We start from the raw sequence: 12,076 nt of genomic DNA on the forward strand, positions 1-12,076 counted from the left end.
AGTTTTGGAAAGTTAGCCAACAATATTTCCACAAGAAATTATAAACGTGGAAACGTATGAATCTTTTCTGAGAACTATTTAATCAGATGGATTGTGTTTTCCAACTCCAACAACAAACAGAAAAATAAAATAAAAGGAAGAAATAAGCTTAAGAGGGGGAAAGACGTACCCAAACTTCCTCCACAAGTCAATGGACTTAACCAAGATAGAAGAAGGTACAAAAGAGTCTTTGAAGTGATTGTTAACCAGGCCCACAACCTTTCCATCCAAGCCAATGATGGAACCTCCATCGTCTTTGCACTACAACATAGCAGTGGCGATCAATATTACAAACTCATGATAACAAAGTAGCAACATAGGAACGTAAAACATAGAGTTAGAATCAAATTATATTGCGCACCTTATAGTTATGATCTTCGTGGTAAAAGTACATGTAGTGATGTCTCTCATACTTATTTGGGTTCAAAAGTTCCACCCTACCATTGGTGATCCTTAGATCCATACTTCCATCTCGTCCAACTCGGATAACCTCCTGGCCGCAATGCACTGTCTCGTTAAAAGATGGCAAGTGGACTTCTATGTCCGCTTTATTAACCTCAAAAAAAGCAAGATCGTAGTGCTCCTGGTGGTAGAGGAGGCGGCCCTCTGCAGTGGTGCCGTCCCGCAAGTGAACAGTAACCTGAAACGACAGTCGCAGATAGTAAGGCACTACACCACCACATTTGAGTCTAGCAACTAAGTGGTTACAGATAAAAACAGACTAGCGAATCAATGTTTAGGAAGAAACTCACGCTAGCTTCAGCATTGTACTCGTCTCTGCCTTTCCAGTGGTTCGCCGTGGGATGCCTTGTGCGGATTATGTGCGCGGTCGTCAATACGACGCCGGTTTTGCTCTTCTCGTTCCAGTCGATCCACAAACCACAGCAATTATTCAGTGCTTTCCCGTCTGCAAATATTAATTCAGTCAGCGCCTAGCTCCTCTTCCTCGTCAGCAAAATTTTAATTAGCAAGCCATATACATGCATACATACCGAGGGAGGATGAGAGCCTGACGATGGATTTGGCGGCACGAAGCACCGCCGCTTTCGCCAAGTCACGGATGGGGAGAAGCTGCTGCCCAGGGAACATGGACGAAGGATCCCAGTCACCGGTATAATCAAAATGACACAGATCATTCAGAGCACCTAGCTTAGCTTCGTATTGGGCTTTGGCTTGCTCGAATGCGGCGAGTATCTCCGGATGGACAGTCGGGTCAGCTAGCTCGTCGGGGATGTATGGCTTGCGGAGTGGGGAGCTGAGTGTATAGGAGGAGACCACCACCTCGGCATGTGAGGAAGCGACAATGTCTGGCTGGACGCTCTTCTTCTTTGCCGCCCTCTCCGTCTCCGGTCCATCGTCGCGTGTCCGGTCAGGCTTGGTCATCTTCTCAGGTCGCCGACAGAGCCGCCGCTGCCTCTGCAACGGAGATAGGTCGGGAACTGGGGATTGAGGGCGACGAGGTGTGTGTCGATAGCAAAGCCAGGGGCGGGGCTATATATTTTGCCGGGACCGCCAGGCCGGGTTGTTTCCGTCATGGACTCAACCTCGTGGTCTACTCGGATTCAACCTCTCAAGGACGACATTAGGGGCCTACACGGCCATTGCCTCTCAGGGACGTTTTATGATCAGTCTAGGGCCCAAAATAAGCAGATGCTGATTGGAACAGAGGATCTAGGCTCGTTTCCTCTCAGATATTTAGCATTTGAAGATAATAAAAAGTTTGACGCACTGTGCTTCCACTTTGTTCTTCATAGTAGATAACAAATGCTTGAAACGAAGGCAAATTTTGACTCGTTAATACGCTGCGTGAGACCACACGCAAGGCGACATGCCACTGTGCACGCGTCGAAGAGGATGGCACGGCCATGTGGGAGGTGAGTGTAAAAGATTTGAGTCCACATACTTGCTATATTTACTACCAAGTTCAAAACATGTACACATTGTCAACCTCTTATTGAACCTAGCTAATGTAGCTTGTAAGACAAATTTCACTGCAAAAAGGTTTTGAATTATGCTCATAGGCCATAGCCCAATTTATACTCAAGAAGTTTCGATACATATGGTTACCTAGCCATGTGCTAGAAACCGTTTTTTAAGATATTTGAAAGCTCATACACTTCAGGGATCTATACCTATAAGTACAGATACTGACATACACTATATAGTTAATGCAATCATCAAAAATAATATTGGAAGAAAATTTTGTTATAAAATACATTTTAGATTTAAAACAATATATGTATATTTGAATATATGCACTACAATTGTGTAATAAAAATAGTACAACCACCATTTAACATCATTGTTGTAGTTAACTATACCAAATAAATAAATAAAAATTATACTGGTTAACGTTCTAGCAAAGAAAAATTATCCTGATAAAGTATAAAAGTCTAGTACAAATTATAATTTATTTTAATCTCCACCTAAAATCGGAAGAATTTTTCTCTTAGAAAATATAAGTAAAATACACTCGTGGGCACATTAAACTATTATCGGTACCCCTCATTCACTTAACAACGGATGGTTTCTACCATAGACTCTCCTCGTTACAGTCCATAACTTATTTTGTTGAATCATATACTAGTTTACTGATAAATATAAGGGAAATACTATTGCAATAGAATCTTTTAACGACATAGTGCATTACAATCACTTTTCGACGTCAAAAGGGAAAAGAAAAAAATCACATGGCTCTTTCCATTACTTTTTGAAAACCAATCAATGGATTATATTGGATAAATAAATAATAAAATATTGTATGTATTTTCTTCTCTATTCTAATATTCTTAAATATTTTGCTAGATTTGCTAAAAGAATATGATCTAAGAAATATCTTAAGTTTTTTTTTAAGTTTTATATGAAGAATGAAAATAGTGGAATAGAATGTACAATATGTGGAAGCTATGTAAGGAATAGATCCCACATATACATGGTTCGGATGTAAAAAAATATTTTATATTTTAATGAAATGAAATTTGTGATCTGAATGAAATTTAAAGATCATTTTCAATTAAAATAGGTTCCCTAGTTGATGTGTCCCATAAACATGTATGTTCAATGCCATGCAAATGCGTAAATATCAGTTAACCAAATGGACCATAATCTGTAGACCAAAAGATTAAGGGGGCCTAAGTATTGAGGTGCTCGATATTAAGAATAAATGATTACTTAGCAAATGGTTGTTCAAGTTACTTAACGAGGAGGGCGTGTGGCAAGAGATGCTAGATAATAAGTACTTGGCACACAAGAATCTAGCGCATGTTCAAGTAAAACCCACTGACTCACCATTTCGGAAAGGTCTGATGTCAGTTAAAGATGAATTCTTTAGCATATGACTTTTCAAATTGGGTGATGGTGCGACCATACATTTTTGGGAAGATATTTGGCTAGGTGTTCAATATTGTGCAACGAAAACATGTTACCGTTGCAAAAGTTATGTCATCGGTCCCGATAAATATTGATTTTGCGAGACGCTTGACTGGTAATGATTGGAATTCCTGGATTCACTTATGCCGCCGGCTGATGGGGGTATCTTAAAATAATGGGACTGATAGTTTAATGTGGAGATTAACACAGTCAGGTAATTTTACGGTCAAATCAATGTATGCAGATTTAATGGATGGGGACACATGTTTTCTTCAAAAATACCTATGGAAGTTAAAAACGCCACTAAAGATAACGATTTTCATGTGGTTCCTAAATAAAAAGTTTTGCTCACACGCGACAATCTAGCTAAAAGGAATTGGAACAGGAGGAAGAAATGTTGTTTCTGCGACTCTTAGGAGACAATGAATCACCTCTTTATCTCCTGTCCTTTTGCTAGATTGGTTTGGAGAGTTGTTTATGCCACATATGATATTCCACCTTTATCAAATATCACAAATATGTTTAAAAATTGGCTGAATGGAATCGACAAAAAAACTAAGGCTAAAATTTGCATTGGTGTTTCAGCTCTATGTTGGTCGATTTAGAATTGCAGAGACGACATTGTGTTAACAGGAAGGTTTCTACACAAAATTTACAGATTACCCATATGGCGGCTCATTGGATTCAGCTATGGTGGGAATGCATGGTTACTGAATGCAATTGCCTACTGATGGTTGCTCAGGATATTTTATACCGAGCTACTTGACAGTCTATTAGTAGATTACAACATGTCTAGACGTTACATTACTGTTTTTCTTTTTCAATGGTTGATTTTTATATGGACTCATGCATGGTTAAATTATTTTAAAACACACAGTATGTACAATATGAAAAATAACAAGTGAAATAGAAAAAATATGCAAAAGAAAAAAATGAAATGAAGACCGGTTAGGCATGGGCACACTGGGTATAGTGGGCTGCAAGGCCAGATCATGCAAGCACAAATGATGATCGATCCAACCAAATCTTTGGGCCATGCCTCCCAATATCTCATCACCATGGACATAATATAATCTGCCAGTTTTTCCTTAGGAAAGAAAGAAGATGTAGAAAGAGAGATTGCGCCCAATAATTGGGGGAAAATCACGCTCGGACCACATGCACGAGTTTTCCTCCACGCACTCTTATCGCTTTGTGATGGTCCATCCATAGGCCTAGCCGCAATAGTGTTCCCGTCACCCTCTTCTTACTGCTAAATAGGGTGGCAAGCGGAGCGGGATGCAGGTTCTAACTTTTGCCTAATCCTGTACTAAATCCGGTTTGCTTTCATAGCTCGTTTTGCCCTGATTTTCGTTTTGCGGGACGGACCCAGGACGCCGCTTGCCACCCTACTGCTAAGCTTAACTGACATCATAATCAAGGATCCTGAAAATGGTTTCTTTAATTTGTTTATTATTTTTGGGAAGTTCACACTGATAGATGCTGTAGAAATTTGAGACAGCATTTATCCACTCGTAGTAGTAATTAAGATTATTAGAGTTAGACTATGATGAACATAAACCTGCCGACTTCTACCCCTGATACTTGCACTCCAATGGAATTCACATTCGAAGAGCACCTTTCACTAAATTCCTGGTAAATAAAATAGAATGAACCATCTACTACCATGTACATTATACACTATATAAAGGATATACGGATTCACGTTCTTGGGTTGATTGGGGCACTGTTGATTGCAATTTTTTGCCAATCCGGTAACTCCACGTTCCCCTTTTCCAGTCAACAGCAGGTTTTACAAAAAAAAATCTTGCTTTTTTTTGTTACAAGGTTACCGGTTTGCTTTCGGTTGCCTGTCTCACATCAAAAGCGGTGGTTTTTGGTTGTCTCTCCAGTCAAAAGCGGTGGCTCTTGTGAGCTGTCCACGTCCACAAAATTCTACCCATACACGTGGCCACGGAACAGAGGAGAAGATCTTACCGATCAAAATTTGTCTCCTCTCCCTTCGATTTGGTCTTTCCAGATCCGGTCTTTCCAGATCCCTTCCTGTCTCATGTAGGCATCCTGCACCTCGGCGCGCATCTCCGACGAGAAGGACATGGTGGGTGGCCGGCCGAGCGGAGCCAACTTGCTGCACGTCATGGGCCGCTCCAGCACTCTCCCCCTGATCCTTTCTCCATGGCCGTTGAGCCTCCGAAGGCGGCCATCGGCGCGGCTGGCGGCACGGTTGAGGAGCTCGGCGCCTTCCTCTCCCCTCAGGCGGCTGATGGCGAGGAGGATTTGGCGGAGCAGGTGCGGGCCAGGGACGGCGACGATGGGGAGGAGCAGCCACGGGCCAGGTACGGCCATCTCGGGGCGGTGGCGGCGCAGGCCGGGGGCGGTGACATCGGGGTGGAGCAGGCGTGGGCCGGGGACGGAGACCTTGCCGTCTTGCGGATGGAGGCGCCGATCGGCTGGCTCAGGTGGTCCGGCGACACCATCCATGCCATCACGTTGGCACACATCATCCATCGAAATTACTACAGGTTCAGTGATCTTGGGCGCGGCGTCAATCTCTGTCGCTGGAATGCAGCCAACCTGCTCTGGAATCTATATGTCTTCTCCTCTGCAGGCTTCCTGGAGATGGACACCTCCGGGTTCCAGCAAGACTACACAATTTTCAGCCATTTGTGTTCTCTATTGCAAGCTGCGGTATATTGATCATGTAAATTTTTCAGCAATAGAAACTGATCCTTCACCCTGTTGGATTCAAGATCATCAGAAGTGAAGAATTGAGATGCAATAGGTCTGTTGATTACATTACATATATGCCTCACGACACAAGAGGTTCCAGGTCTAATGGCATTAAAGAGTGCCTTCAGGTTAGTTAGATTTTTCAAATTTGGCCTTCTGCACTTCATAATCAGACATCTACATTGTCGTTTAATTGTAGTTTCATCTATTGCTTTGGTGGAAACATGAAAACAAGCAGTAGTAAATAATTGTTAGATCATACTGAAAGGTTAGGGATATGATTTTGCCACTTTCTGAAAATTGTTGCAATCCTTTAGGAGATGCATCCAACTGCTCTTTGGTTGATCAGTTTGTCTTTGCAGACCATCATATTTGTACATACCTACCATTTTTATATATACATATCGATGTTGTCGATATCTTTGATATGCAAAATTCTGTACTACCCTTTTGGCTATGATTCACTCTTCGATTTGCTCCTACGTGAGCAAAATTGTAAGTCAAAAATGTATTGTGTTGCCATATAGTTGTTCAGTTCAAAATGGATGTGCAAATTCATAATTATGAACTTTTACTTAATTCTAATATAGTATATTCGCTTCCATAATAAGATGATTCTACAAAAGTTATACCTTTTGGAATGCCTTTTGTGATAACGCAATGCTACAACTTGGAAAGGCATGTGTTTTGAAATCAAATAGTTGTGAAAATAAATCTTTCACTTCTTGGGTGTAGTATGTAGGATAACCCATAGCTATCTCTTATACATCAGTGCAAATTTGTATTCCTTACGGTCCTTGCACACTTGGTTATGGAAGTGACATGGCATCTGGAAGGTTTGATTTTAGTACGATGATGGTTTGGCTATCACTTCCAAGTTGTGCTCCCAGGTATGTTTACACACTTGGTTATAGTATCAACTGGATTCAGCTACTTCAGAAAATAGCTATGTATATGAAATGTAACACGCACCTAATGGTGAGACGGTACAACAGCACGTTCCGCTCTGCTGGACGCCCTTATCGCCGGCATATTTACCATAGCATGCACTCTCGACACTGGTGTCGACAGTATTGCTGTCCTCACTGGGATTGTTCATGCTGAAACTCCTGAAGGCGAAGCACGTGCCAAGGTGAATGATCAGGAGAGGTGGAGATCGTCACAACTAGCTCAGCTCAGCCGAAAGAGTGATTACAATGACACGACCAGGCTAGGTTGGTGTGACCTGTGGCCCGCAGGAAACAATCTTAGAAAGTGACAACAAGAAATGGAGAAACTTAGGACCTACTACTGCAGCAAAAAAAAGGTATACCTTCAGGACATCTACATACAAGCGATACTAACTCAATGTATATACTATTTCAGCAGTGCAACTCATGAGAAGAAAAAAACATCCAAGGATTTGTTATATGTGAACTGGACAGATGCTTCCATTTCTTTTAACCTCTTTTGAATCAGTAAGAAAAGAGGATGCTGAAACTGTTCTCCTCGGTCTCCTTCTATTTTTTAGATGGTTGATTACTTCCTTGATCTTTTTGTTATACATATATGTGTTGGAGATATGCCCAAGAGGCAATAATAAAAGTGGTTATTATATATCTTTATGTTTATGATAAATGTTTATATACCATGCTATAATTGTATTAACCGAAACATTGATACATGTGTGATATGTAAACAAACAATAAGTCCCTAGTAAGCCTCTTAACTAGCTTGTTGATTAATAGATGATTAGTTTCATAATCATGAACATTGGATGTTATTAATAACAAGGTTATATCATTATATGAATGATGTAATGGACACACCCAATTAAGCGTAGCATAAGATCACGTCATTAAGTTATTTGCTATAAGCTTTCGATACATAGTTACCTAGTCCTTATGACCATGAGATCATATAAATCACTTATATTGGAAAGGTACTTTGATTACATCAAACGCCACTTGCGTAAATGGGTGGTTATAAAGGTGGGATTAAGTATCCGGAAAATATGAGTTGAGGCATATGGATCAACGGTGGGATTTGTCCATCCCGATGACGGATAGATATACTCTGGGCCCTCTCGGTGGAATGTCGTCTAATGTCTTGCAAGCATATGAATAAATTCATAAGAGACCACATACCACGGTACGAGTAAAGAGTACTTGTCAGAAGACGAGGTTGAACAAGGTATAGAGTGATACCGATGATCAAACCTCGGACAAGTAAAATATCGCGTGACAAAGGGAAATGGTATCGTATGTAAATGGTTCATTCGATCACTAAGTCATCGTTGAATATGTGGGAGCCATTATGGATCTCCAGATCCCGCTATTGGTTATTGGTCGGAGAGAGTTCTCAACCATGTCTACATAGTTCGCGAACCGTAGGGTGACACACTTAAGGTTTGATGTTGTCATAGTAGAACTTGAATATGGAATGGAGTTTGAGCTTTTGTTCGAAGTCTCGGATGAGATCCCGGACATCACGAGGAGTTCCGGAATGGTCCGGAGAATAAGATTCATATATAGGAAGTCATTTTATATGTTTGAAAATGATCCGGTGCATTTATGGAAGGATCTAGAAGGTTCTAGAAAAGTCCGGAAGAAATCACTTTGGAAGGCGGAGTCCCGGAGGGACTCCACCACCCATGGCCGGCCAACCCTAGAGGGGAAAGTCCAAGGTGGACTCCCCCCAAAGGGGCCGGCCACCCCCCCTCATGGAAAGGTGGGAGTCCCACTTGAGGTGGGAATCCCACCTTGGGTAGGTTTCCCTACACATGGAAGGTTTTGGGTTGGGGTCTTATTCGAAGACTTGTACACCAACTCTTGGGTGTTCCACCTATATAATGAGGGCCAAGGGGAGGGGCCGGCCACACCAAAGCCATAGCTTGGCCGCACCCCTTAGTGGCCGGCTACCCCCTCTCCCCAAACCCTAGCCGCCCCACTCCTCCACCTCTCCCGCAACGCTTAGCGAAGCTCCGCCGGAGTTCTCCATCGCCACCGCCACCACCCCGTCGTGCTGCCGGATTCAAGGAGGAGCTACTACTTCCGCTGCCCGCTGGAACGGGGAGAAGGACGTCGTCTTCATCAACACCGAACGTGTGACCGAGTACGGAGGTGCTGCCCGATTGTGGCACCGTGATCAAGATCTTCTACGCGCTTTTGCAAGCGGCAAGTGATCGTCTACCGCAGCAATAAGAGCCTACTCTTATAGGCTTTGGAAATCTTCAAGGGTGAGTCTCGATCATCCCCTCGTTGCTCCCGTCTTCTAGATTGCATCTTGGCTTGGATTGCGTTCTCGCGGTAGGAAATTTTTTGTTTTCTATGCAACGAATCCCTACAGTGGTATCAGAGCCGTGTCTATGCATAGATGGTTGCACGAGTATAACACAATGGTTTTGTGGGCGTTGATGCTTACGTTGTCTTTAGTTTGAGTACTTTGCATCTTTGTCGCATAGTGAGATGAAGCGGCTCGGGCTAACTTTACATGACCGCGTTCATGAGATTTGCTCCACGCTCGACATGCAACTTGTATTGCATAAGTGGCTTTGCGGGTGTCTGTCTCTCCTACTATAGTGAAGATTAAATTTACTCTTCTATTGACAACACTAGTATCACCGTTGTGGTTCATGTTCGTAGGTAGATTAGATCTCACTCGAAAACCCTAAACCACGTAAAATATGCAAACCAAATTAGAGAACGTCTAACTTGTTTTTGCAGGGTTTGGTGATGTGATATGGCCATAATGTGATGATGAATATGTATGAGATGATCATTATTGTATTGTGGCAACCGGCAGGAGCCTTATGGTTGTCTTTAAATTTCATGTTGAGTAGTATTTCAAAGTAGTTGTAATAGTTGCTACATGGAGAACAATCATGAAGACGGCGCCATTGACCTTGACGCTACGCCGACGATGATGGAGATCATGCCCGTTGATGATGGAGATCATGTCCGTGCTTTGGAGATGAAGATCAAAGGCGCAAAGACAAAAGGGCCATATCATATCACATATGAACCGCATGTGATGTTAATCCTTTTATGCATCTTATTTTGCTTAGATCGCGACGGTAGCATTATAAGATGATCCCTCTCACTAAAATATCAAGATAATAAAGTGTTCATCCTTAGTAGCACCGTTGCCAAGACTTGTCGTTTCGAAGCATCTCGTGATGATCGGATGTGATAGAATCAACAAGTGCAACAACGGGTGCAAGTCAGTTTTGCACATGCGGATACTAAGGTGGCCTTGACGAGCCTAGCATGTACAGACATGGTCTCGGAACACGTGATACCGAAAGGTAGAGCATGAATCATATGATTGATATGATGAACACTTTGAGTGTTCGCCATTGAAATTACATCTCGTCTCGTGATGATCGGACTTAGATGTGATGGATTTGGTTCGTGTGATCACTAAGACAATGCGAGGGATATTGTTTTGAGTGGGAGTTCACCTAGTTTTTAATTTTGTTAAATTAAAATTTGAACTCAATTTGTCATAAACTTAGTCTAAACTATTGCAAATATATGTTGTAGATATGGCGTCCCCAATCAATTTTAACCAGTTCCTAGAGAAAGAAAAGCTTAAGAGCAACGGTAGCAACTTCACCGACTGGTTCCGTCATGTGAGGATCTTCCTCAATGGCGGAAACCTGCAATATGTGCTTGATGCACCGCTAGGTGACCCTCCTGCAAAACTGAAACCGATGAAGTAAAGAATGTTTACGCGACTCGGAAAACTCGGTACTCTCAAGTTCGGTGTGCCATCCTGTGCGATCCGGAAGCCGATCTTCAAAAACGTTTTGAGCACCACGATCCACATGAGTCAATCAATGAGTTGAAAACTATCTTTGAAACTCACGCGGCCGTGGAATGCTATGAAGCATCGAAACACTTCTTCAGTTGCATGATGGAAGAAGGCAGCTCCGTTAGTGAGCACATGCTCGCCATGACCGGGCATGCGAAGAAACTCGGTGACTTGGGAATAGTGATTCCTAACGAGTCGGGGATTAATCGTGTCCTTCAATCACTGCCACCTAGTTACAAGAACTTTGTGATGAATTACAATATGCAGAACATGAACAAAGAGTTACCTGAACTCTTCGCCATGCTAAAATCTGTTGAGATTGAGATTAAGAAAGAGCACCAAGTGTTGATGGTCAACAAGACCACCAGTTTCAAGAAACAGGGCAAGTCTAAAGGTAGAAACAAGAAGGGTGGCAAGAAAGCTGCCACTCCTCCTGTGAAACCTAAAGCTGGCCCTAAACCTGATGCTGAGTGCTATTACTGCAAGGAGAAGGGACACTGGAAGCGTAATTGCTCCAAGTATTTGGCGGATCTGAAGAGCGGCCTTGTCAAGAAGAAGAAAGAAGGTATATCCGATATACATGTTATAGATGTTTATCTCACTGGTTCTCGTTCTAGTACCTGGGTATTTGATACTCGGTTCGGTTGCTCATATTTGTAACTCGAAACAGGAACTAATGAATAAACGAAGACTACTGAAGGATGAAGTGACGATGCACGTTGGAAATGGATCCAAAGTCGATGTGATCGCTGTCGGCACACTTCCTCTACATCTACCTTCGGGATTAGTTTTAAGCCTAAATAATTGCTATTTTGTACCTGCGTTGAGCATGAACATTATATCTGGATCTTGTTTAATGAAAGACGGTTATTCATTCAAGTATGAGAATAATGGTTGTTCTATTTTTATGAATAATATCTTTTATGGTCGAGCACCTGGAAAGAATGGCTTATTTCTGTTAGATCTCGATAGTAGTGATACACATATACATAACATTGATGCCAAGCGAATTAAATTGAATGATAATTCTACTTATATGTGGCACTGTCGTCTTGGTCATATTGGAGTGAAACGCATGAAGAAACTCCATACCGATGGATTACTTGAATCACTTGACTTTGAGTCACTTGATAGATGCGAAGCA

This window comes from Lolium rigidum, chromosome 5, assembly GCF_022539505.1.
Source record: "Lolium rigidum isolate FL_2022 chromosome 5, APGP_CSIRO_Lrig_0.1, whole genome shotgun sequence".
NCBI classification, from domain to species: domain Eukaryota; kingdom Viridiplantae; phylum Streptophyta; class Magnoliopsida; order Poales; family Poaceae; genus Lolium; species Lolium rigidum.